The sequence below is a fragment of the Ictidomys tridecemlineatus genome, chromosome 11 (assembly GCF_052094955.1).
Source record: "Ictidomys tridecemlineatus isolate mIctTri1 chromosome 11, mIctTri1.hap1, whole genome shotgun sequence".
Lineage (NCBI taxonomy): Eukaryota > Metazoa > Chordata > Mammalia > Rodentia > Sciuridae > Ictidomys > Ictidomys tridecemlineatus.
In genome coordinates, this window is record NC_135487.1 from 69,701,225 (window position 1) to 69,726,140 (window position 24,916).

At 35.0% G+C, this 24,916-nt stretch overlaps 1 pseudogene across 1 annotated transcript; it reads left to right on the top strand.

The window, feature by feature from the left end:
* Positions 1-1,049: 1,049 nt before the first annotated feature.
* Positions 1,050-24,916, top strand: LOC101967930 (calcium-activated chloride channel regulator 4-like; annotated as a pseudogene). The gene is made up of 14 exons (XR_013427253.1): positions 1,050-1,208; positions 3,762-3,902; positions 4,050-4,197; positions 7,009-7,117; positions 7,726-7,903; positions 8,337-8,555; positions 10,558-10,785; positions 14,217-14,394; positions 15,818-15,924; positions 18,119-18,334; positions 18,848-19,112; positions 20,860-21,030; positions 23,694-23,936; positions 24,299-24,916. The product of XR_013427253.1 is annotated as a calcium-activated chloride channel regulator 4-like (transcript).

Below are 24,916 nucleotides of genomic sequence, written 5' to 3' on the forward strand. Positions count from 1 at the left end.
GGTTCTAATATGTTTGGCTCCTTCTACTTTAGGACAAGACTTCTGGATTTATTATTGTAACTCCTAACTTGACTTCTTTTCTCCTTTAAAAAAACTTATTGTATTATTTGCCTTATAAAACCACATTGCTTCATTATGGAGTGATTAAATCCCTGGTACCTAGTATAACAATGCTGAGTTTAAATCCTGATTCTGAAATTCCCTGGCTGTGTGATCTTCACAAGTTTTAAACTCTATATGCCTCAGATCTCCATACTATAAGTATTTACATTAGAGAGTTGCCATGAGGACTAAGGGAATGAATCTGTGCCTTGGTAAACAATGAATAAATGTTAACTATTTGTCTTTCAAAATAGTAACCAGCAAAGTACCAGGTCTTTTTTTATATGCTAGGATCAAAATTAATTCTTTTCATTCTTTACTGCACAAGAATTTAAAATTTCATGCTAATAATTTCATTTAATCAAATCTTTAATTTATAAAAGTCTTTAATTAAGTAACCCTAGTTTCAATCTCTGGTACCAGAAAAAAAAGTCTTTAAGATCTTCAATTTGGGTTTTAAGTCTATTTTACCTAATTTGGGATCATTTACATTTAATGATCTTATATTTTATTCCATTATTTACATCATTTATTCCTAGATGATAAATGGCTCAGATAATTCAGTTGCTCTGTAGCACTGAAGAGCAGTATTAGTACTCTGGGAATTGCTCATTTTATTATGAGTTTTTATGAATTTTCACCCTCCACTCTACAGAAGATATAGTCTATGTCTATATTTAGGAAATTAACCAAAATTAGGGAGAATAAAAGTGTGCCTTAAGAGGAAAATGTGCAGTACATTTTATAGAAAGACCTGATTTCTATATTATAATTTTTGATCACTTTTACAGTAACATACAATAAAAGTGTTGTGTAAATTGAAGTCAAATACTTTCCCATATATGTAATACTGACCTTTAAACAGTCAACATCCATAATTTTTAGAGGTATATATAGACAGAGAGAGACAGGGTGAAAGAAGCCTTTTGAAGAACCAGAAAGGAACAATGAGGTTATTCAGAGGTTTGGTCTCCCTCTTAGTCCTATTCCTGCTGCAGAGGTCAAACACTTCCCTTGTGAGGCTGAATGACAATGGTTATGAAGACCTGGTCATTGCTATAGATCCTGGTGTGCCAGAAGATAGAAAACTAATTGAACAAATAAAGGTAAGACAGATGTGATATCTTCTGTTTTAATTATGGAAAAGAAAAAATGTTAATTAAAGTTAATGATTATCATGGAAACTCTGAAATCTCCAGAAAGTTTAAAAGCAGCATGGTGCAGTGGGGACAATGTTGGAATGGGCAGAGGGAAGTAGAGGTTCTAGATGGGGTTCTAGCCTACCTCATCACAGTATGAACAATATGGCATAGGGCCCCCCGATCCTCAGTTTCCTCATCTGGAAATTAGTATTTGAACTTATCTGTTCTTTGGTAAGTTATTTATTGAATGCTTATGGCATGCTAGAGGAGAAAGCAGTGATTTAAATTTTAAAAAGCCTTTGGTCTCATGGAGTGTATGTTTTTTTTCCAGAGATCTAATTAATAAAAATGAGTAAATCAGCAGGTCAGATGTTAGCAGGTTGCTGTGGAATACACCAAATCAGGAAAGAGAGTTCAGAGTATGGGTGGGAGTAGAATAAGGGGAGAATATTAGTGTCATGTAGGATAGTCAGGGAAGACCTCTCTGAGCAGTTGACGTCTCAAGGAGATGGACATGAGTGAAAGGAGAGCCCACTGACAATCTGTGGGATGGGCACAGCATGGAGATGACAGCATTCTTCCTGTGACCAAGGAAATGACATGGATGAAGAGGAGGAAGAGTGAGTTTAGCTGAAGTTGAAGAGGAAGCAGAGCACATACCACTGGAAAGCCTTTGGCTTCTACTCTGAGTATCTGTTAAGGAGTTTGTTAGGGGAGGTGTGCACTGTACTTCATGTTCTAGGATTGTTCCAACAGTGCTGTGGAGGAAATGGTGAAGGGTTGGCACTTGTTGCTCATCCTGTGTGAATGCTGTTGCAACACAGGAGTACAGGTAGAAAGCTGTGGCAGGTGAGCAGTAATTGTGACAAGGACAGTGGTATTGTGGTAGAGATAGTTAGTATGTGTGATTCTGAACATGTTCTGAGGGTATCATGGTCAATACTTCCTGATGATTTAGATGGGTGTGTGATAGGGGAAGGTAAGAATCAAGACAGGACCTACACTTTTTGCGTAAACACTTGGAATGATTATATTCTCATCAATTGAGAAGGGTACAACTGTGAGTAAGGAAGTTTGGCAGTTTGGAGATCTGGAGTTAGTTTAAGGGTTTTGAAATTAAGATGCTTATTAGATATCCAAGTAAAGAAGACAAAAAACTGAATCTAGGATGACAATTTGTGTTTAGGTAAAAATTTAAGATTCATCAATCAGTGTGTGATGATTTGAATGCAGTAGGTAAGTGTAAACAGAGAAGAAAAAGGCATCAAGACCCTGATTTTCCAGTTTCTCTGAACCATTAAAATCCCACATAATACAGAGTTTGGACTTACAGTGATGTGAGTTGTTTCTCTCTACCTGACATCTACACATACTCATTCCTTATATTCAATTTCCACAACTGTGTTGGGATTTTCACTTTAGAAGCCTTCATTGGTGAGTCTGTGGCTGCTAGTTATTATTTATTCCTTATAAATTCTGTTGTAACATAGAGGTCTTTGCTTATTGTACCCTTTGAATTAAAAAAAGATAAATATTCCTTTTGCTAAAAAGTATGGGTTATAAGAGCAGATAGCACATCTAATTCTTAATGATAGTTTCTTAGTGTTCAGGGCTAATAGATCAAGTGTAAACATTTCTGAACTCAGAAATCAATATTTGATAAAATGTTTTGTTGGATTAAAGAGTGTCTTAACATGGTCTTTTATGAACACTAAAAGTGTAAATTCAATCCTTGCAGACATGCCTAGATATCACAATATTTCTTGGTATTCCCTCAGCCCTCAACAAATTTCTTACATTTATAACTTGTAATGGTATAAAATACTATCATTCACATTATACAAAAAGAGAAATCTGGGGTTCTGAAAAGATAGATAACTTTTCCCAGGTCATATAAAATAAACTCAGAATTGAAATCCTGCTCATGAGCTTTAAATGCTGATAGACCTGGGTTTTAGTTCTGGCTTGAATAAGAGGGCAAAAACCCACACCAAAATATTCTTTCCCAGACTGTTTTCCTGAGCTTGCATCCATTAAAGCTTTTCTTGACTCAGATTTTTAGTACTGATATCAAGCAGCTTTAGGGCTGCTTATGGACAGAGTACTTTCTAATTCATCTCATCTTTATGACAACCATCAAAATAGGTGTGTGGCAGTGATTCATTGAAGAGGTGAGGAAACTGAACTTCAGAACATTATATAAATCAACCAAGATCTGTGAACCAGAAAGAACTAATGACCAGTACTGAGATGAAGAAAATTAACCCAAAGTTCATGTATATATTCATATTAATCAGTTCCTCTAAACACCAACAAAAGCAATTGTCTTTTGGGGTAAGAGAACAGAAGACTGAGAAGCCTTTTAATATGTAGGACAAAGCATTAGTTTGAGTTTGACAGGTTGCAGAATAGTGGGCAACCATCAGGCAGGTGCTTTTGTGTTGACAGGTACCAGGGGGAGATGTCAGAGATGAACTCTGTTCAGCAAAACTCACATATTGTTTTTCATTGAAATAGGACATGGTCACTACAGCATCTACCTACTTGTTTGAAGCCACACAGAAAAGATTTTTTTTCAAAAATGTTTCTATATTAATTCCTGAGAATTGGGAAGGAAGTCCTGAATACAAGAGGCCAAAACACGAGAGCTACGATCAGGTAAGTATTGAAAACTTCTCTAACAAAAACAAAGAATATTTTCAGATGCTTCTCAGGTTTGCCACAACTGATTGTCTTGGAGTCTTTCTAACTAAATATTACCATTTGTGTTCTTCTTATTTTAATGATCTTTTGAAACATTCTCAGGCTGATGTTAGAGTTGCAGCACCAGCCCTCCCAGGCAGAGATGAACCCTACACCAGGCAGTTCACAGAATGTGGAGAGAAAGCAGAATACATTCATTTCACCCCTGACTTTGTACTGGGAAAAAAACAAAATGAATACGGACCATCAGGTATGAAATTTGGCTAAAACCGCTCATTTTAAGTAAGCATTTCTGTTCCCAGCTTTAGTGGACAGATCTTGGAGCCAAAGTATTCCAGTTTCAAATCCTGGCTTCTCTGTTTTTTGGTTTTTTTTTTTTGTTGTTAGGTGTGATGTTAAACAAGTGACCTACCCTTTCTGTGCTTATTCCTGACAAAATGGTGACTAGTTGAGTTTCTACCTTGTAGAATTTTTGTGAACAACAATCTAGAGAATCCATGTAAAAGTCATACAATATAGTGTCAATAATGTTTCAGAAATTTTGACACCAGAATTAATAAATGTTTTCTAAGGCATAGTTTTTAGATTTCAGTTTTCTAGTTCTCCATATCTGTTAATCAATCACATGTAAGTTCCATAAAAACCAGATGGGGTGCAAGCTGGAGAGAGCCATGATGCCAGTTACTGATCAAGAGAAAAATTCATAGGCCATTATTTGCTGATATTATTATTTAAACTGCTTTCTTATATCAAATGAAATTGTTTGTAGTTGATCATTTGGGCCTATTAAAAATGGAAACTTCATCTAATTCAATATAATGTTAAGATTATTCATTCAGCTGAATGAAAGCAATTATTTTTCAGACAAAAATGAAAATCACTATTAAAGGAGAGTCCAGTTCACATGTCACTAATCAGTAAAAACTTTCATGCAACCCATACCCTATAATTGCCTCTCCCATTGCCTGTTCAGTGAAAGTTCATTAGTCTCTGTTTCTGCCAACACAGCCAGCGATAGTTATCAATACCTGGACCAATTTCTCTCTCCAACCTTGAAAGCTCTATCATTCCCTTTATCCCAATCTTACCTCTCTTCCACACATTATCCTGACAAGAACTGCTCTCCTTGGTTCCCCAAAATATCACACCACCCTAAGTGCAGTTTCTTTCTACCCTGACATGTCCAGCAAATCTAGTCACTTGAGCCACAAATACAAATAGCTCAATTCCCCAGCCACTCTTATCCTTAACTTCCATCTCCTGCACTATATGCTCTTGTCTGTCTCTTTTTGGCTCCTGTTACCTGTTTCCCAGACTGTTTAAGGAATACATAACACTAACTGGCATCATTACAAACACACAGTTTCTAAGCTCAGTTATGTTCTCAAATCTATTTAACATTATTCTTACTTGGTTCTTCTCAGTTACCTTTCTCATTTCCCATAGTAGCTATTTCAAAACTTCTACCATTTTTCTCAAGATCTCTAGTCACTCTCCTCATCTATTATCAGAGTCCTAGAGTGAGAAAACTGAAGCCAATACCCTTTTTGTTTTATAATCCAAATTTATGTCCACTTTTACCTCCTCTACCTATACTGGTCATAGAAAAGAATTCCAATTTTCCCCATCTCGGATCTTGATCCTTCATCATATCCCATAACTTAGACCTATTCTATTACTGACAGTCCCACCCTTCCTTTTAGACAGGAGTTTGTTATGTCATTTGATGTATGTATTTATAAAAAGAAAATTCACATTCTCCAAACCTTGCCCTAAAAACAACAGGCTTTTGGAAAAAATAGGATGAAGAAGAGAGGCCTCAAAATCTGCTTATTTTCATACCAACCACAATGGTAATATGGTATCTAGACAGAACATTTGGACCTACCAGGCAGCAACTCAGTATGGCTGGAGGATGCACTAGCAGATATTAAAAGTACACACACACACACACACACACACACACACACACACAGAGTGTAAAATTTCTGTTAGAATTGAGAACAATGAAGGCTGAAATGACATGATTTCAATGGCAATAAAATCCTAAGTCAGAAGGGCTGGTTTTCAAGTGTGGATGGGAGATAGAGCAACCTGAGGAGGGCAGAAGGCTGAGAGTGGAACTTTCTAGAAGATAGTCACAGATGAAGGGAATTTTAAATTTTCTTAAAATTTACCAAAATCCTATAGTAGTACTTGATATGAGAGTTTTCCCCTCCACTGAAAGTTATAATTCCACTCCCACTAATCAGGTCTCATTTGCACAGAAAATCATAAAATTTTAAATTTTAAAGATTATTGCATAAACAATAACATAGGGATATTGTTAAAATCCAGACTTTGATTTAATAGGTTTAGTAGATTTAGAGTAAGATTCTGCATTTCCAACAAGCTGCTTCCCCAGTGATCTTGATGCTGCTGGTCCAGGACCATATTTTGAGGTCTATATTTTTCATTTTTTAGGTCCTTAATATTTTGAGGGCTTTATTTTTTAAATATCCAATATTGCATTCAATGTATATAAATAAAAATAATAATTATTTTATATAATTAATGCTTACATATATCATAAATGTATCACTTTATTTTGACATCCCCAAAATTCTCTGTGGTCTACAATACTGTTTCCCAGTCTCTTCATTACCACTCAAGAGATTTTTAGACAGATTTTCCTGATTATATAGTTTGGTATCTTAATACAATAATTATTATATATCTGATTGTATTGTTGGTGGAGTTGAAGTTTAGAGAACCATAAATCATTATATTATGTAATATCTTTTGCTCCCAAGCTACCAAATCCCAAATATTTGTCTACTTTGATGATAGCATATGCTCCATAAATGTTTTATTGATTTAACATGTTGTGGAATAAAAAGATAATATACTATTTAACAGTGTAGTCATTTAATACCATGGGGTTTTTAGAAACAAAAATGTTAGGAGTTATGAATATCTTCAATCAATATATGTGTTGTAATGGAAAGATCTTCTTAAAATTTCTGAGATACAAAATTTTTCACCTGAATTATGATCATACATTTGAAATAATTTCCTACAGGTAGATTGTTTGTCCATGAGTGGGCTCACCTCCGCTGGGGAGTGTTTGATGAGTACAATGAAGAGAAGCCTTTCTACAGCGGCAAGTCAAAGAAAATTGAAGCAACAAGGCATGGATATTTATATTCTCCTAATGATCTCAGGCTTTTAACTGTTTTTTTTTTACTTCTTTCAAATCACAATTATTCATTTTTGTCTCAATGCAAATAACAGGCAATATATTAAAGAACTGCCTCTTTTTAGGGAAATTTATCTTAATGCAGTTGGTTTTCTATTTAAATTACACATAACTTTCATGGCAATTATTTGATTGGCATTTGGCATTTTGATGTATTTTACACCTGTCTATCATAACTGCCAGAACTCATTTAGACTAAAATTGCACACTACATAGTTGGACTAACTACAAAATTAATCAAATTATTTCTGTTTGTATAAAAGTAAACAAAAATGGTTAAGTACTTCTAAGTGTGGGCTGAATAAGAAACCAAATGCTCTAAGAAGCCAATTAGTAACTTCTTGGAAACTAATTAGAGGTCATTTTAGAATGTCAATCTAGCATCACAGTTAATAAAAGACTGTCCACTTGATTCTAAGATTAAGAAAACAAAGTGGTTGGGAAATCCACTTAAAATTGGGTGCCCAATCAATGATACATGTCACACAAGTGCAAGCTAGTAATAACTAAATTTCCTCAAAATTAACTGTCACATTTCAGGTGTTCCACAGGTATCACTGGCAAAAATAGCGTTTATAAGTGTCAAGGAGGCAGTTGTATAACAAGATCATGCAAACGAAATTCTACAACAAATTTGTATGAAAAGGACTGTCAATTCTTCCCTAATAAAGTTCAAACAGAAAAGGCATCCATAATGTTCATGCAAAGCATTGATTCAGTAAGTATGCCAATCATGATTTTCAGAATTTATAATCAAAGGGCATTTCTTGTTTTATTCATTTTTATTTTTATTATTTTGTGGTGCTGGGTGTCAAACCCAAGGCCTTATGCATGTTAGATGAGCACTCTATTCATTGAACTATATTCCCTGCTCCAAATATCCTATTTTAAATGATCTTTCCAGGTGAAGTAAGGCTTAAATATAATAACAGAGAGTTCTTTGAATATTGGCTGGTGCATGGTAAGCACACAAATAGTGTAATCTGTTATCACTATCACTATTGTGGTAAAGTTACTTGATTCTCATTAATTACATTTTATTCAATAAAAGCATATTTGCAGAACATATTTTAAATTTTTTTCCAATTTTATAGTTAGGCTTTTTTAGTTCAGGGGATAACAAATTATTTTTCATTTTATTAATCTTTTAGGTGTTGGAGTTCTGTAATGCAGAAAACCATAACCAAGAAGCTCCAAGTTTACAAAACATTAAGTGCAATTATAGAAGTACATGGGAGATAATCAGCAATTCTGAGGATTTTAAAAACACTACACCCATGGCAGCACCACCTCCTCCACCTGTGTTCTCATTGTTGAGGATCAGTGAAAGAATTCTGTGCTTAGTTCTTGATAAGTCTGGAAGCATGTCTGTAAGTTCATGTCTGAAGGGTGGGAATGGAAATAATCGAATGCTAAGAATACACTGAACTCTACCTGTACCTGGGTTATTCTAAATCACATGGTGACATAAAATACCATCACTTCCTGTGATCATGAGATCAAGGCATAGCAACAAAATATTGTAGCAAAAGATTATATCAGCAGAGTTAAGAAGACCTAACCTAAGGATCTCCTTCCTTTTTCCACAGAAAATGGATGGTTACTAGGAGAAGATGTGGGATTTTAGTTGGAAAATTAAAACTAGACATTGAAATACAAAGTTGTTTTTAATTATGGTCCTTTTACTGAAAATGCTTAAGAGACATGGAGATAGAGTGGGTTAGTGGATGCTAAACCCCATTCCAGTTCAAGGAACAAAAACAATCAGCAGAATTTCTAACATGGCTTTCTCTAATTTATACTAATTGTACATGTGACCTCTTTATGCTTAAAGACACACACACACACAATATATATATATATATATATATATATATATATATATATGTAGATGCAGCCATTCATTCCATTATATTTTGGTGAATGGAAATCATTCTGTTAGGCTCATGTCCATGTCATTCAGATGTTCAGAGTCCAATACACAATCTTCTATCCCTTTTCTCACTACCTGAATGACTTATATTATTCTACAAAATTTGGGAGAGGCACTCACCCATAGATGGGCTAGGTTTATAACATGCTGTAGGTTATTCTGATCCTAACACTGCCCTGTGCTTATGTCCATTACTATAATTAATTATATGGAAACTACACATCTCTTTCACAACAAGCCTGAGAGCTCTTCTAGGAAGTGGAAATTTATCTGATGCACTTTTTGATCCTATGGCCTAGAACAGAGTTTATCACATAGGGTCAGTCAATAAAAATTTGTTGAAATGTATGGACTACTAAAAAGCAGATGGAATGTGATAAAGCACAGAGGATGACACATTTGAAGCAGAACAGAGCATGGCCAGGAATAAAAACTTCAGCAAATTGGGAAAGGGTGGCTATTGAAAGGGCAGAGAAAGATACGATTAATGAGATGAATTACAGTAACACAGAGTTACAGAGAGAGCAGCAAAATGTTATACAGCAGTCCATAAAGTGAACAGTAAATGTCACTGAGGAAAGAAAATGCTCCTGATTGGTAGCTGAGGAGTCTTCCCGAGACAGGGTATTGGCAGATCCAGGGTTAAAGGCAAAGTAAAGCAGCAAAGTGGTGGAAAGTACTCAAATATGGGGGTATAGAAGTTTTTCCCTGTAATTTGTTCAGGAAGTTCAGAGAGAAACTTAGGTGTGGTTGTGGAGAGGAACCCTCTGAGTGTGGTGAGGAGGGATGGAGAGGACAAATTATGAAGAAGTATACATCCTCAAAAACCCAATACCAGGAAGAGGGATGTGAGTCCTGAAGTATATTACCAAAGAACCAATTCAAATTAATCCATAGCTGGAGAAGTGGTAGGGAAGGTTAGGAGAAAGGGAAAGGAGGGAGGGAGGGACTGGGCTTCTCAGCATTTACTGCAGCTCAAGTAAGTTTTGCATTTTGGGAAGACTAGTCCCCAGTAGTTGAACCATTTGAGTTCTGGGTGGAGGTCAAGATAGTCTGATTGGATTGAGAGTTCTGGGGTGTGATTTCATCCAAGGACAAGAGGCACAGAGGCTCCCAGAAGGAATTAGAGAGGCTCTAAAATGTGTATCATCATTTGCAACTCAGTCTCCTCCCTAGCTTCCACCTCTAACTTGGGTGGTTAGCAGCAGTAATTAGTTCAAGTTGAAAAATACGTGCTCCTTAATATACTGTATGTGTTCCATAACACACATAACCATATTTTTCAATTTTACAAATTAATAATTGCTTTCTTCAACAATACCAATTAATAGTTATAGAAATTTCTTATCAGTAAGGTTTATCCACTCATTTTGTGTGATCTGCTATTATATTCCAGATGAAAACCACTTGTTGTTTTCTTGTCTTTTTTTTTAATTCAGCTTTCTAATCGCCTCAATCGAATGAATCAAGCAGCAAAATATTTCCTACTACAGACTGTTGAAAATGGATCCTGGGTAGGGATGGTTCACTTTGATAGTGCAGCCATTGTTAAAAGTGAGCTAATCCAAATAAAAAGTGACAGCGAAAAAAACAAGCTCTTGGAGAGCTTACCTACTGTAGGTCTTGGAGGAACTTCCATCTGCTCTGGAATTGCAGCTGCATTTCAGGTAAAAAGCATATTTACAAATATGTATTTTTTCTTTTTTGTTTGTTTTTAGGACATTTTAATACAAAGTGCTTTTACACATGCTTTCTGCTTAATTTTAACATAATTTATCCTAAGAGGCACAGAATATACAGAAAAAAATTCAGTTCATTTTTAAAAGAATCAGTGAATCAATGAATAAATATAGGGAAATAAATAAGTATAAAAATGCCATTACATTGTAATAAAGCCAGATATTTTGCTCTTGTTCGCATAGAAGAGTTGGTGATAAATAAATGTCAGTTAAGTAAATAATAGTGTGTGGGCACAAAAGCCATCAACTTTGGGAGCAATGAAGCAAATTACTTGGTGTGATTCCACTTTGGGCCAATTCTCCTTTTAGTTTATGTGGCATTCAGACAGGGCAAACTGATGCCTATCTATTAAGGGACTATTAATCCTATTTAGTGTAAGCCATGTGAGTCAGGGAATGACCTTTCGCATCAGAGTGCTGGCTCTGTTTATTAGCTTTGTAACCTTAGGCAAACTTTTTGGTCTCTATGGATTCCATATGCCTTATCTATACAATAGAGGACAGAGGAATGCCTACTCATAGGATTATTATGAAGATGATGTGAACTTATACAGTTATATACTTGGAATGATCTTTGCTGTATTATAGAGTAAATTTTATCCAAATGGTCATATTGAACACATCATTAATATCAACTGTCATTTTTCTTTTGTTTAGAAACCCTCCCTATCTCCTCAAGTCTATAAAATTAAGTCCAAATTCCTCAGTCTGAAGTTACTCCAAAGTCTCCTGAGACTAAGATTGCCCTCTTCTATTTTCTAGCCTTTTTCTCAGTTCTCCCCTCCTGATGCTCTATGCCCTAAGAACTTACTGTGCACACTGCTCTCCAAGCCCCCTGTGTGCTAGCAGTCCCTGTACCTATGCACATGCAATTTCTCTACCTAAAATGCTTCCTTCTCTCCCATCTTGACATGTTAAAATTCTACTAGGTCTTCAAAATCCTCTCTCTTTTTAGCTTTTACTGCCCCTCCACCACCCTATAGAGTCTCTTTTATGAATTACATGGCCTTTTAATTGTAGGTTTATAAAATGAAGACCTGCATCTAAATCTCAATTGTCACTATTAGCTTTGTGACACTAAACATGATTGACCTCTGAGTCCTTGAGTTCCTCCTTTGTAAAATGTGATAAGGAAAGCCAGCACATAAGGTTGTTCATGTTTTCATTTATTCAACATGTATTTAATGTCTAGCTGGTATGGGCCAATCAAAGCTGCTTGTCTCCATGGTGTTTGCTGTGGTGTTTGCAAACAGATATTACCTCTAGGTGAATACAAACAGTAATGCACATTATGGAGACAGTGTTGTGAAAGAACCTAGCAGTGTGCTATGATTCTGAGTAACTGGGAAAGGAAGGAATCACTTCAGAAAAAGAGCCCACTGAGGCCTTCCTTAAAAAGTGACATCTAAACTAAGACTTGAAAGATGAGAAGAAGCCATTGGTTTATGTCGAAAAAAGAGCACAAAGTTCCTTGAGAAGAGTTGGATAAAAACTGGATTATTCCAAGAAATGGTAAAAGCTGGTGGTACTGGAGAATAGCAAGTGAGAGGGTATGAAATGTGGTTGAAAAATTAAATGATGTATAAGCATTCAAAACTTCAAAAATATATAAGAATTATAATTTGTTTTAAGTACAACAGACAGCTACTAGAGCTTCTGCCAGAATCTGATTATCAATTTATGTTTTAGGAAGGTGATCTGGTTGCCCCACGTAAAACCAAGTGTAGGGAGCAAGAATGGTAATAGGGAGACAGTTCAGGAGATTGGGCTTCGTAAATTACATACTATGTAAAACATCAATGTTCAATAAATGGCAACTCTGTAATATGTCATCTCTCTTAAACTACAGAGTACTTTGTTATAGTATTTGTTGTATTTTTTCTTACTCATGTCTACATTTTCTCAGTCTCAAGACACAAAACTCAGTAGATATTATTAAATTGAATTTAATTATTTCCATGAATGTAGGAACTATGTAGTTCCTACTGAATTTCAACACAGTGGCTGACCCATGGCAAGTGCTCAGTAAGTAATACAAAAAAGGGAGAGATGAAGGATAGAGAACGCTACTTCATCTTTGGGTCTTTGTTTTGACTTCCTGTGGGGGATGTGATTTTGGAATGCTGCACAGATGTCATAAGTGTATAAAAGTCTTCCTCTTCAGTTGATTTCAATGCATCTCAGAGAATATTTCCCATGTGTTAAAATATATATAAGTTGCTTTGCCTCAAGCCATAGGCAAATTGTAATATGGGTGGTAATTTTTCCCCTGATACCAGTTCTATTAGAGATTTCTATATTCTCAAACTTTTTCTGTATACATGTCTCTACTCCTTGAGCAAAGAAGCCACTGATAATCTGACATTTTTTTCCCTTGCTGGCTGGACTCAGTTTTCCAAAATGGTGCTCCAAGAAGCCACTACTAATTAAAACTGACAGAGAAGTTTAAATAGAATTGCTCTCCCAGGCTAAGTTCTCTTTTTCCTCTACCACAACCATCTAGATTCAGAACTCCAAGGTTCAAACTACTTGACTTGTAGGAAAGCAATTCAATTGCAAATAGAAATCAACAAATATTGTTCATGTTGTCTTTGAATACCACTAATATGGTTAGATCTGTGCCAGTTACTATTAAAAGTAAAATAAAGTTATACAAGATCCCTAGCTCTACCATGCTTAGAATTTAACATATCTTTTAAAAAAAATATGCTAAGAGTTTTCTAACTTGAAATCAAGACTTTTATTTTGAGTGGACTCTTTTTTTTCATTTGTTCATTTCAGTTATATAAAATATTAAGGTTCTTTTTGACAAAATTATACAAGGATGATATATAATCTGCTCCTATTTAGTCCCCAGTATTTCCCTTTTTCCTCCCCCCTGTTCTCTTTAGTGAGGTAGATTCTTAATGCATTTATCTGAATATACAACAGACATTATACACTGAATTTTGTTGCAAGATAGTCCAGTCAAAGAAAGCAGTAAATATTACTTCCATATTACACAGTTAAATTTTAGGTGTCTGGTTGACTTTAATTTCCCAGGCTGAGACACCACTGCCATTTGGTCCAGGCAGGATTTTCCAATGTCAGATAGCTTTAGGTTTTAACTCTGAAATGCCAATTTAAAAAAGGTATCAGAAGCTATTATGTTTGAATAAATATTCTCTTCAATGGGAAGGGGTCAGGAGACAGGAAAAGGTAATGTTTAAATTTCCCCAGTGATTGTTGATTTCTATGATTTTATAAGAAACTATCTCCTCTATTCTTCACACTATTGTTTATTCCTCTAATTTTTTTTCTAATTTCCCTTTTGTCTTTGGGATCTAGGATGGTAATTGTGGTCTGAATTATGCTTGCAGGTGATTGAAAAGCTAAACGCCCAAATAGATGGATCTGAAATAGTGCTGCTGACTGATGGGGAGGACAGCACTACAGGGAGCTGTGCTGATGCTGTGAAACAGAGTGGGGCCATCATTCATTTAATTGCTTTGGGGCCATCTGCTGAACAAGCAGTAATACAGATGAGCACTGAAACAGGTAAAACATGATCTGTACATTCTAGACCTTTAATACCAATGTATATAAAGAGGCTGACAACTCAACAACTTCTCTTGAGCACCTGGTGTTCAGGTTCTGGGCCAAGAGTTGAAAACCCCAGTCAAACAGATGCAATCTCTGTTCTAATAGTACTCAGAATTCAGTTGTCTGGAGTGGGAAATGAAACTGCAAATCAGATCACATAAGATGATAACATTCCTTGACAACATGAGAAATATCAAAGAATAAATTTCTATGTGAGAAAAGAAAGCCATCAGTTCTCCCAAGGTTATAGAGAATAAGGGCAAGGAGGTCTGAGCAATGAGGAGATTTCTTTGCTGAGCCTTGAACAAGGTGTTAAATTTCTCCAGGAAGGAAAAAGGGAAATAATCAAGCCATGAGCAAAAAAAAAAAAAAAAAAATCATGGTGGAGTGACAATGTGAGGCACTCTATGGAAACAGTGGTGTTCCTGTGAGGTAGATGCAGGTGCTTTTTTGTGAAGCAGGCTGTGAGGTGGGAGGCCATGTTGTGACAGAAGCTCAGCCAAAATATCCAAATAATAAAGTTTCTAGATAAATATTAATTATGGTAGCTATTATTTTAGACACACAGATGAATTATTCAGATTAAATGTTTCTAATGCCTTCTAAATAGCAGAGAAAACATACTTCATGAGTACAAATTACCAAATTGGCTTTAATGTCACAAATATAAATGTGCTTGTAGTTGTACAGACTCATCATTTTAAAGTGTTTCTGTTTGGTTTTGTTGTTTTGTTTTGTTTGAGACAGGGTCTCTTAAGTTGCCAAGGCTGGCTTCAAATTTATAATTCTCCTGCCTCAGCCTCCCAAATAGCTAGGATTACAGACCTGAGTTGCCATGCCCATTCAAAGGGCTTTTATAGCAAATGTCTAATTTAAATATTTTCCAAGTAGTACTTTTTAAACTTGACTCCACTGCTTACTTTTCTTCTATCTCCTGTCAATGATTGTCAGGGTACTGCAGCATCTTTCTAATATCTTTGTAATTTGTATATTATCATTCTAATTTTCTGTTTGATCTATACTTTGAAAAATCTAAAAACCACGTTTTTAGAATTATATCCTATATAAAAGTGAATAATTCCCCTAAAGGGCTGTGTAAACACTGCAAGTTTAGACACATAGAATTGTCACATCTTCTTTCATAGTCCATAATTATTTGATGTATTTTGGGTAGCTGAGATTTCGATGTTGAGATATTAAAATAGCTTCTACTACCATTTTTAAATTGGCATTTCAGAGTTAAAACCTACAGCTATCTGACACTGGTCTATTTTGCTAATATATTCTGAAACTGATTTTATTTAAGCTGTTACCTTATTAACCACTAATATGTACTTATTTTCTAGAAAGTAAACTAATTAATGCATTTACATTTTAGGAGGAAAACATATTTATGCTTCAGATAATGCTGAGAACAATGGCCTCATTGATGCTTTTGGGGCCCTTACATCAGAAAATGCTGATCCCACCCAGAAGTCACTTCAGGTCAGAGTTGCCACTCTTGGGGTTTTTGTGTTTGCATTTACCATAACTGAGCAGAAGAATTTGGTAGTCTTAAGTTTTGAGTTCTATATTTATCTCAAAGTGAATTTTTAATTAAAATCAAAACTTCTGCCAGAAATAGAAATTATTCTTTAGCTATAACCAAATTAAGTGCTAAAATAAGAGTAAAATAAATAGTGAGATAGCTAATATTGTTTTTCATATTCCCATAGAATTTGGTTAAGGAATAATGTTAAAACCAAATTACATCCATTTTCCACCAAAAGACTTCATCTAAAATAAAGCAACCATTTTGAATGAAAAACAACAAAAAAACCTCATTCATATTTCCAAGCTTTCCTTGCACTTCATTGTTACAAAATAAATTTAGACAAATGAACTCAACTGCCTTATTTGGAAATGGAAGAAATGTATCTTGGAAATAAATACTAGAAAGAAGGGTGAATGATTATTGTATCTACAAGGCTAGGGCTTCTCCCATCTTTTCAACCACACTTTTTGCTGGCATTTTATTTTACTCACCTCTCCTCTGAACTCAACTCTTTTTCTCATCTATATCACAATGACACCATCATTTTCTGCTACTTAAATTCAAGAACTTTGATTAGGCTCTGGTTCTTCAATTCAGATCCCATGTACAATGTCAACAAAGCCTGTATCCATCAAAATATATTTTTAAAAAATCTGTTTATCTTCTTCCCAAAAGTCTATGTTATACCTCCTTATGTCAAGACTTCTGTGTTCAGTTTTTCTATTAATCAAATCACTATCTACATTAAAACTTACCATGATCACCTGGAAAGACCTATTTTCCAACAATAAGGAGAGCATAGAAGGAGAGCTGTGGCTTAGAATATGTACATATTGGTTTGGAGATTTAACTCAATAATAATACTTTCTTAAATCAAAGACATATTAACTTAACAGGAGATGGAGATTTTTATAACAATGATTTTCAAAGTAGCAATCTGCTCACTTTTATTAGCATGAAGGTATTTTGGGTTGTGGAGTAAATGGAAATAGAAATGAGATTTCTTATTCTACAGAGAATGCTCCACCTAGGAAGCATGTAGTGAGTGAATTAAGTTGGATCTTCTGTGACATTATGTTACCTGAAACAAGCCAGGCCCAAAAAGACAAAAGTGCATGATCTTACACAGTTGAACTCAGAGAAACAAAGAGTATAATGATGATTACAAGCGGCTGGTAGGATGTTGGGCTTGGAGAAATGTTAGACAAGGATACAACATTTCTGTTAGATGGGAGAAATGAGATCAAGATATCTATCATACAAACATGGTGTTGATAGTTAATAATATGCATTATTTCCTTGAAAATTATTCAGCATGAAATTAAGTCCTTTCACCATAAAAAAATGACAAGGATGTGAGGTAATACTCATGTAAATTAGCTTGATTTAGCCCATCAATAACATATATACTTTTCAAAACACCATGTTGTATATGATAAATTTATACTATTTTTGTCACTTTAAAAAATAATAATAAAGCAAAAGAGTTGACTCTCCTTGACTAAGTGCTATCCACAGAGATTTTAATAATTTCTTTAAAGTTTCTCTCTGAGAAGATCCTATGTTTTATTGGTCTTTTCTCAGAATTCCATCCTGTACACATTAGTTTCCCCTTTTGTATTTACTGTCCAGAGCTTCACTCTCTATCCTGTGAAAAACTATTTCAAGATTCCAGATCAGGGAAATGTATCCATGAAAGCTTTTTCCCTTATTTATAAAGCTCTAATGACACATAAACATTATACTTTGGATCATCATGAAGATGGGGAAACTGAGGGTAATCACACACATACACAAAAACACACACATGTACACACCCCCAATATTCCATCTCTGTCCATAGCACCCATTAATACTAAAGACTGGCATGGGTGTTTATCAAAAATCTGAAAAAAAATAATACTAATGAGTTCATGCCCCCAACTGTAAATGGCTCTTTTATATGCTGTTCTTCTCTCAGATCCTCTATTTCCACACATTCTAGCTAACAACTGCTACATATCAATGAGTTTCAGAAAGATCCCAAGAGTAAGGTGGCCATATATAAGATTGTATTTAGATGAGAAATTGAGACTGATCTTTAAAAGAAAAAGAATAAAATTATTCTATTCTACAATCATTGATTTTTAAAATATATCTAAACAGCTCGAAAGTAAGGGATTAACCCTGGACAATGATCTCTGGATGAATGACACTGTAATAATCGATAGCACTGTGGGAAAGGACACATTCTTTCTCGTCACGTGGGAAATCCAGCCTCCCAGTATTTTTCTCTGGAATCCCAATGGGACACTGACAGAAGCTTTCACACAGGACACTGTTTCCAAAATGGCCTATCTCAGCATTCCAGGAACTGCACAGGTAAGTGATCAGCTTTTAGACATTCTCTGAATTTAAAAGCTGAAAATTCATTGTTTAATGTCATAAATGTGAGTATTGATGATTATATCATCTACAAAATTATTTTATCATACACTTTCCTAGACTTTGTGATCCTAAAGACTGCAGTGGATAGCTGGAAAAAGAAATAAAGAACTCTTGCATCAGGAGAAAGTCTAACAAGAACCCTCAGGAAAAACTATGGGAAGACTCTGTAGTTAATGTGCAGATTGCTGCTGAGGTCAATGAATAAGACCAAAGGCAAATTCTCCAGTAATTATTTTTTCCAGATGACATGTCACAAAATATAGATGCCATGTGTGACAATAATCAGAGTACCTGCCTGAACCCCAACTCACACCATTTTAAACCTCAAACCATCAAAACCCTGTTCATTATACTTCACACTTCTAAGATTTATTGTAGATTTGAATAATAGAAACCAGAATATGATTTGACTCTGGAAACTTACCATCTTTCCACTGGAAATTTTAGGTGGGCACTTGGACTTACAGTCTTCAGGCCAAAGCAACAGAAACACTAACCATGACAGTAACCTCTCGGGCAGCAAGTTCTTCTGTGCCTCCAATCACAGTAAATGCTAAAATGAACAAAGACACAAACAGTTTCCCCAGCCCAATGATCGTTTATGCACAAGTTCTCCAAGGGTATCTTCCCATTCTTGGAGCCAATGTGACTGCAATCATTGAATCAAACAGTGGAAAAATAGAAGTTTTGGAACTTTTGGACAATGGTGCAGGTAATTCACTGGTTTATGAATAAGCCTATATTTTCAAAACTCAGGATATGGTAAGGGTCCTGTGTCAAAACGGGGCAGTAAGATAGATACCCAAGGGATGGGGAAATAGCAGGATCAATAGGGAATTCTACCAGATAAAACCTATAATCAATGATGTTGACAATAAACGTTATTTGTTGTCATTATTATTGTTTGTCATTGGTCAGCCAATGATTGTCATCATTTAAGTAGATCTCATTCGGGCAGTTGAGGACAGCATCAGCAATGCTGGGCCAGTGTTTCATAGGGGAACATCACCAAGAAAGTCTGCTCAGAGACAGTTAAGCACAAGCAGTCAGATGAGATCTAGTGGTACTACCTGGGCCCCTGGTAGGAAAAGGGAGAGAAGCAAGAGAACTCCCAACAACTGAAAAAATGACATGAGAGCTAAGACCCAGGGGCAGCAGGAGCTACTTGAAGAAAGGAGGGCTCCTCACTGGGGCATCAGATACCAGTTGTTACAAATAGGAAAAAAGGAACTGTGCTGGCTTCTGGGTAAGAGGTCAGTAAGCAAGGAAATAAACAATTTGATTCACCTCTTAATTATTACAAATTTGAATCAATACCTTCCACAATGTAATTTATTCACTCTTTTGATAATACTGTCTTCAAGTAGAGTTGGCAAAGTATCCTTACATGCAACTCAATTCCTTCTTTAGGCATAATGATATTTACACAACTGTCCTTTGCCTTTTCTTTCCCTTTCCATAAACCCATCTGCACTATATTAAACTTACCTGCATCTTGTTTGATTTCTTTGCATTTTTCCAGATGATTATTTAGCTAATTGGAAAGTAACTGAATTGAAATGTCTTTAACTAAAAAGGCATTGGTGGTCAACAATGGCTCAATGAAGGCATTCTCAAACTTTAGTGTACAAGGGAATCATCTAGAGAGTTTGGTAAAATATGGAATGCTGAGGCCCTTCCAAAGTAGTATGAGAAATTTACATGATTTTTAGACATCTAGAGATTTTTAGAGATACAGATATTGGTGGTTCAAGGACTTCACTGTAATACACTGTTTTTGAATTTTAAACTATGGGAAATCGTTTGGCAATTGAACAGGTAATGCCAATGCTGGTGTTATCAAGAAGTATACATATGATATAATATCCCACAAATCCTCCAATTTGTTTTTTCTAATAGCAGATGAGATTTTCCTCTGTCAGACCAGAAAGTTAATGGATCAGAAGAATAAAGGCTGGAGAAATGAAAAAGAAAGAGTTGTGGAAGATAAAACAATACAAGTAATGTAGTCAACTAAAGTGAGAAATAGATTCTATACAAAGTCACTATTTTTTCCTAGTGGGGACCTTTTTGATTTAAACACAGGGATGACATAATATGACTAGATAAATTAAGGTAAAATTGAAGCAATTGGCAGAGAAATGGTAAAAGCACTATAAAATATATGTAAATGATTAAGGACAGGAATATGAGGTATTTGTTTACATGTACAAATATAAATGTGTTGTATATGTGCTATATGGATATAAAGATATCAAAACAACTTTAGTATCAATTCAACTCTAGTATCAATATATTGAGCTGACAGAGCATAATAGAACTAGTCTCCAGAAGGTCAAACTCTAAATATGAAGCCTGGTCTAGAGGGCATGTTATAGAGGCCACAGCTTGTTGTTTTGGAAAATGCATGAATTTCTCTTTGTATTTACAATCATTTATGTCTTCATTTCTATGATAAGGTGCTGATACTTTCAAAGATGACGGGGTCTACTCCAGGTATTTTACATCTTATTCAGAAAATGGCAGATATAACTTAAAAGTGCGGGCTCACGGAGGAACAGACTCTGCCAGGCGAAGCTTGCAGTACCCATTGAATAGAGCTGCCTATATACCAGGCTGGGTGGTAGATGGTGAGTAGCTCATGGCAGCTGAATTCATGTATAGATTGAATAATATTTGGGATTTGGTATAATTGAGGCTTCAGACATCTTACAACTCAAAATATAGCTTTTCCCACTTCTGGAATGAATCTTGGCTAATTGCCCTCAAATTGATCTAAGCTTTAGAATAATGCCTAGCATCTAGTAAACATTTACAAACTGTTAGCTAAGATTAGTTTGAGAAAACTTCATGATATCAACAAAATATGCCGAATTTTCAGCTCAGGACATAAAAACAAATCAATATGTTATGAGCATATAAGTATAAGCAGAATTTATCCTTCAGATTACAAGTGCTATTAAAAATAAACATTAATTTGTAATGTTGTTTTCTGTTTGTTTGCCTTTAAAGTATCTTTTATATTTTAAAAGTTAATATGCACATTAGAGGAAAAAGAAAAACACAAGGAAAGAACAAAGTCATGGAGTCACAAGTAGCTTAGCTGGACATGTCCTTTCAGAACCTGCATGTCATATACAACATCTCATTTTGTGTGGTTGAAATCATAGTGTGAATTGGGTTTTTCTGTGCATCATAAATATTCACCGGTTCAAAATGCCAAAGCTACATGAGCATTTTTGATAATCAAGAATACACTATAGCAAAACCTTCTGTTAGAAAAAAAATTGTAATCCTGCCTTTCCTGCGACAAAATTTTCACTCAAGGCAGAAATGGCAACAGGTCTCTAGATACATATATTAGCAAAGTTACAACTACAATAATGTATTCCTTTAATGCTCAATTTAAAATGAGACATAAAGCCACAAAATACATCAAGCATAATGTTTCTCAGAAGGTTCTCTATCAGATTTTACTACTAAAATACTAGCAAGAGAGCATGTCCCCAGTAAATTCAAGTATTCCTACAGTACAGCTAGAAGATGCACACACATCAGTAGCTCACATCAAAATGTAAATCTTTCAATGTTTGCTCCCATGTTTACTTGTGTGCTTCCTTCTGCCCCTCTGCTGCTAGCTTAAGGAATAAGTCCTAAAAAACATTACCCAGACATAAAAATAATTTCATGTCCAAGATGCATCTTTCCTATCAATTGTACCAAAAAGATATTTACAAGTTGGCTAATTCACTAGGTTTAATTTTTATGATATACTATCACCTTGGGCATCTAGAAAATTTAGATGTTATGAAATTTATGAAATAAATTATGAACTTTGTACACAATAAGTGCAAGTACATTATAAAAAAATGCACATATAGATAGATTCATGATTATGATCTAAAACAGACTTCCAGATATGGAGATGCTAGCAAATAGTCATTCACCTTACCCTTCCTCCTATCCCTTTTCAGTGACTAAGTACAGGACTACCACTAGGTTTAAAAGGTAAGCAAACAAAGGTCACTCCCAGAAGATAGTTCTTCCTTAAATAATAATAATAATAATAACAAAAGGATAATCACATAGAGATTATTTTGCTACTTCTAATATAATTTTTGGTATTAGGACTTATCCTTTAATACCCAGAAATATTAACTAAATTATACATTTAACAGTAGCTAGAGAATCTGAACTAATATAAGGGGAACAGAAGAATTCTTGCTTCATACTTTCCTCTCCCTCCACCCCCCACCCAGTGAACAGTCAACACACTATCCAAAACATCAAGTTTAATAAATCCATTCCCCTAAATTCCAACCATTCCTATACAGTAACAAAAAATATATAAAGGGCATTATTTCAGCCCTCTACTTTTGCCATAGGTTTTGTACTTTTAAACATCCAAAAAGACTAAATGTTTCCAACAAAGTACTTAAATTTCCCACGAAACATACACTAGCACTGAATCAACCACACACACTTATTTAACACAGGCTAGACTTTAAAGCAAAGGAACAGAAACGAGAGAAAAAAAAAAAAAGACCTTTTTTTTTTTTTTTTTTAAAGGATTAGAATGTGAAAGTGACTTCCAAACAGGAACATTATGGCCTGGAACCTCTCTCCTTCTCATCTCTTATCATGGCAGGGGTCAGATATGTGCATCTGTAATGCTTAGAGAGAACTCTAATGATTTCAATTCCTAAGCGGTTTTAAGAACAATCCTTCCTATGAATTTTAACACAAAGTGTACTCAGGATGTTAGTTAACTAACCATACTTTTGTCATATACTGGAATGCTTTTTTTTAAGTCAAAAGAAGAAATGTGTAGAGCAAGGTGATGATAAGCACGAAGAATGCATTCTTTGCTAACTTTCCCTCGCATAGTCACTTCTCTTGTGACTTTCAGGGGCTTTTTCTTAGCAATTAGAGTACAATAAGTATTATTCCATAGCACTTGCAGCATGGAGTGGTTGGAAGGAAACTGGTTTTTCCCCAGGTATATTCCAGCCTGAAGATAATTTGAAATGTAAAGCAAACTTTTTTGAAGGCATATATTGAATTTGTAGATAACATTATTCTCATGTGACAGTCTTTACTCCAAAGCAATTTATTATCCAGTTTTATCCTAAAGGAAACTAAAAGATGAATTATCCCACCAATTGGCACTTATGATTGTGTCACAGGCCTTACTAAAAATTTGACTATACACACGAAGAAAAAAAGGGAAAGACTAGTGGGATGAAGAAGGTGATTTATTTGCTCACTTTAAACTAGAGAATTTTTAATGCAGGGGTAATTGAAGGGAATTCATCAAGACCTGAAACTACTGAGGATACTCAGACAATATTGGAGAATTTCAGCCGAACAGCATCTGGAGGTGCATTTGTGGTATCACAAGTTCCAGACTCTACAAATGTTCCCTTGCCTGACCTGTTCCCTCCAAGTCAAATCACAGACCTTGATGCCACATCTGAGGGGGATCATATCAATCTAACATGGACAGCACCAGGAGATAATTTTGATGTCGGAACAGGTAAGCATAAAGTTTCATGTGGTTTCAACTTAAGTTAAAGGTGCTCATTGCAAAAGCAAGGGTGTATGGGCAGGTTAGGGAAGAACAGTTTTTGACTGACAGCTCACTGAACTTTTAATTTTATAATCTGATATTTTTTAATCAATCAAACGAGATATTTTAACATGGTTTTACTTCTCATGCAAAGATAGTAACATTTGGCAGAGCTTAAAAGTCAGAATTCAGGTTTCTTTAAAAAGCAGTAACTTTTTTTGTGAGTATATACTATGCATAAGTAAACAACATATTTGAGAGTAAATGGAAAGAAATTTACTATGGTATCTATGCTACAGTTACTAAACTGCCTGTAACTCTTTTCTTAGTTCAAGTGTATATCATAAGAATAAGTGGAAATATCACCGATCTAAGAGACAATTTTGATGATGCACTTCAAGTTAACACTACTGACCTACCACCAAAAGAGGCGAACTCCAAGGAAACCTTTGCATTTAAACCAGGAAACATCTCAGAAGAAAACATAACCCACATATTCATTGCCATTCAAAGTGTAGACAAAAGCAATTTGACATCAAAAGTATCCAATATTGCACAAGTGGCTCTGTTTATCCCTCAAGCAGATTCTGGTCCTGATGAAAGCCAAACAACTCCTAATCCTGGTGAAAGTCATTCTACTCTTAATTCTGGAATTAATATTTCTACTGTGGTCTGTCAGTGGTGGGGTCTGTTGTGGTTGTTGTGGTTGTTAGTATTATTTTAAGTACCACTATTTGTATCTTAAGAAGAGAAAATCTTCAAAAAGACCTAGAACAGAGTTTTAAAAACAAAAGCAATATAAGTAAAGGATACTTCTGAATTTTTAAATTCATCCTGTGTGATTATAAATTTATAAAAGATATTTAAGATGTCTAGAAAGGATATTGTGATCAAATATAAACATGCATGAGTTTGTGAAAAACTGCCAATACTAAAGTCCAATAGTT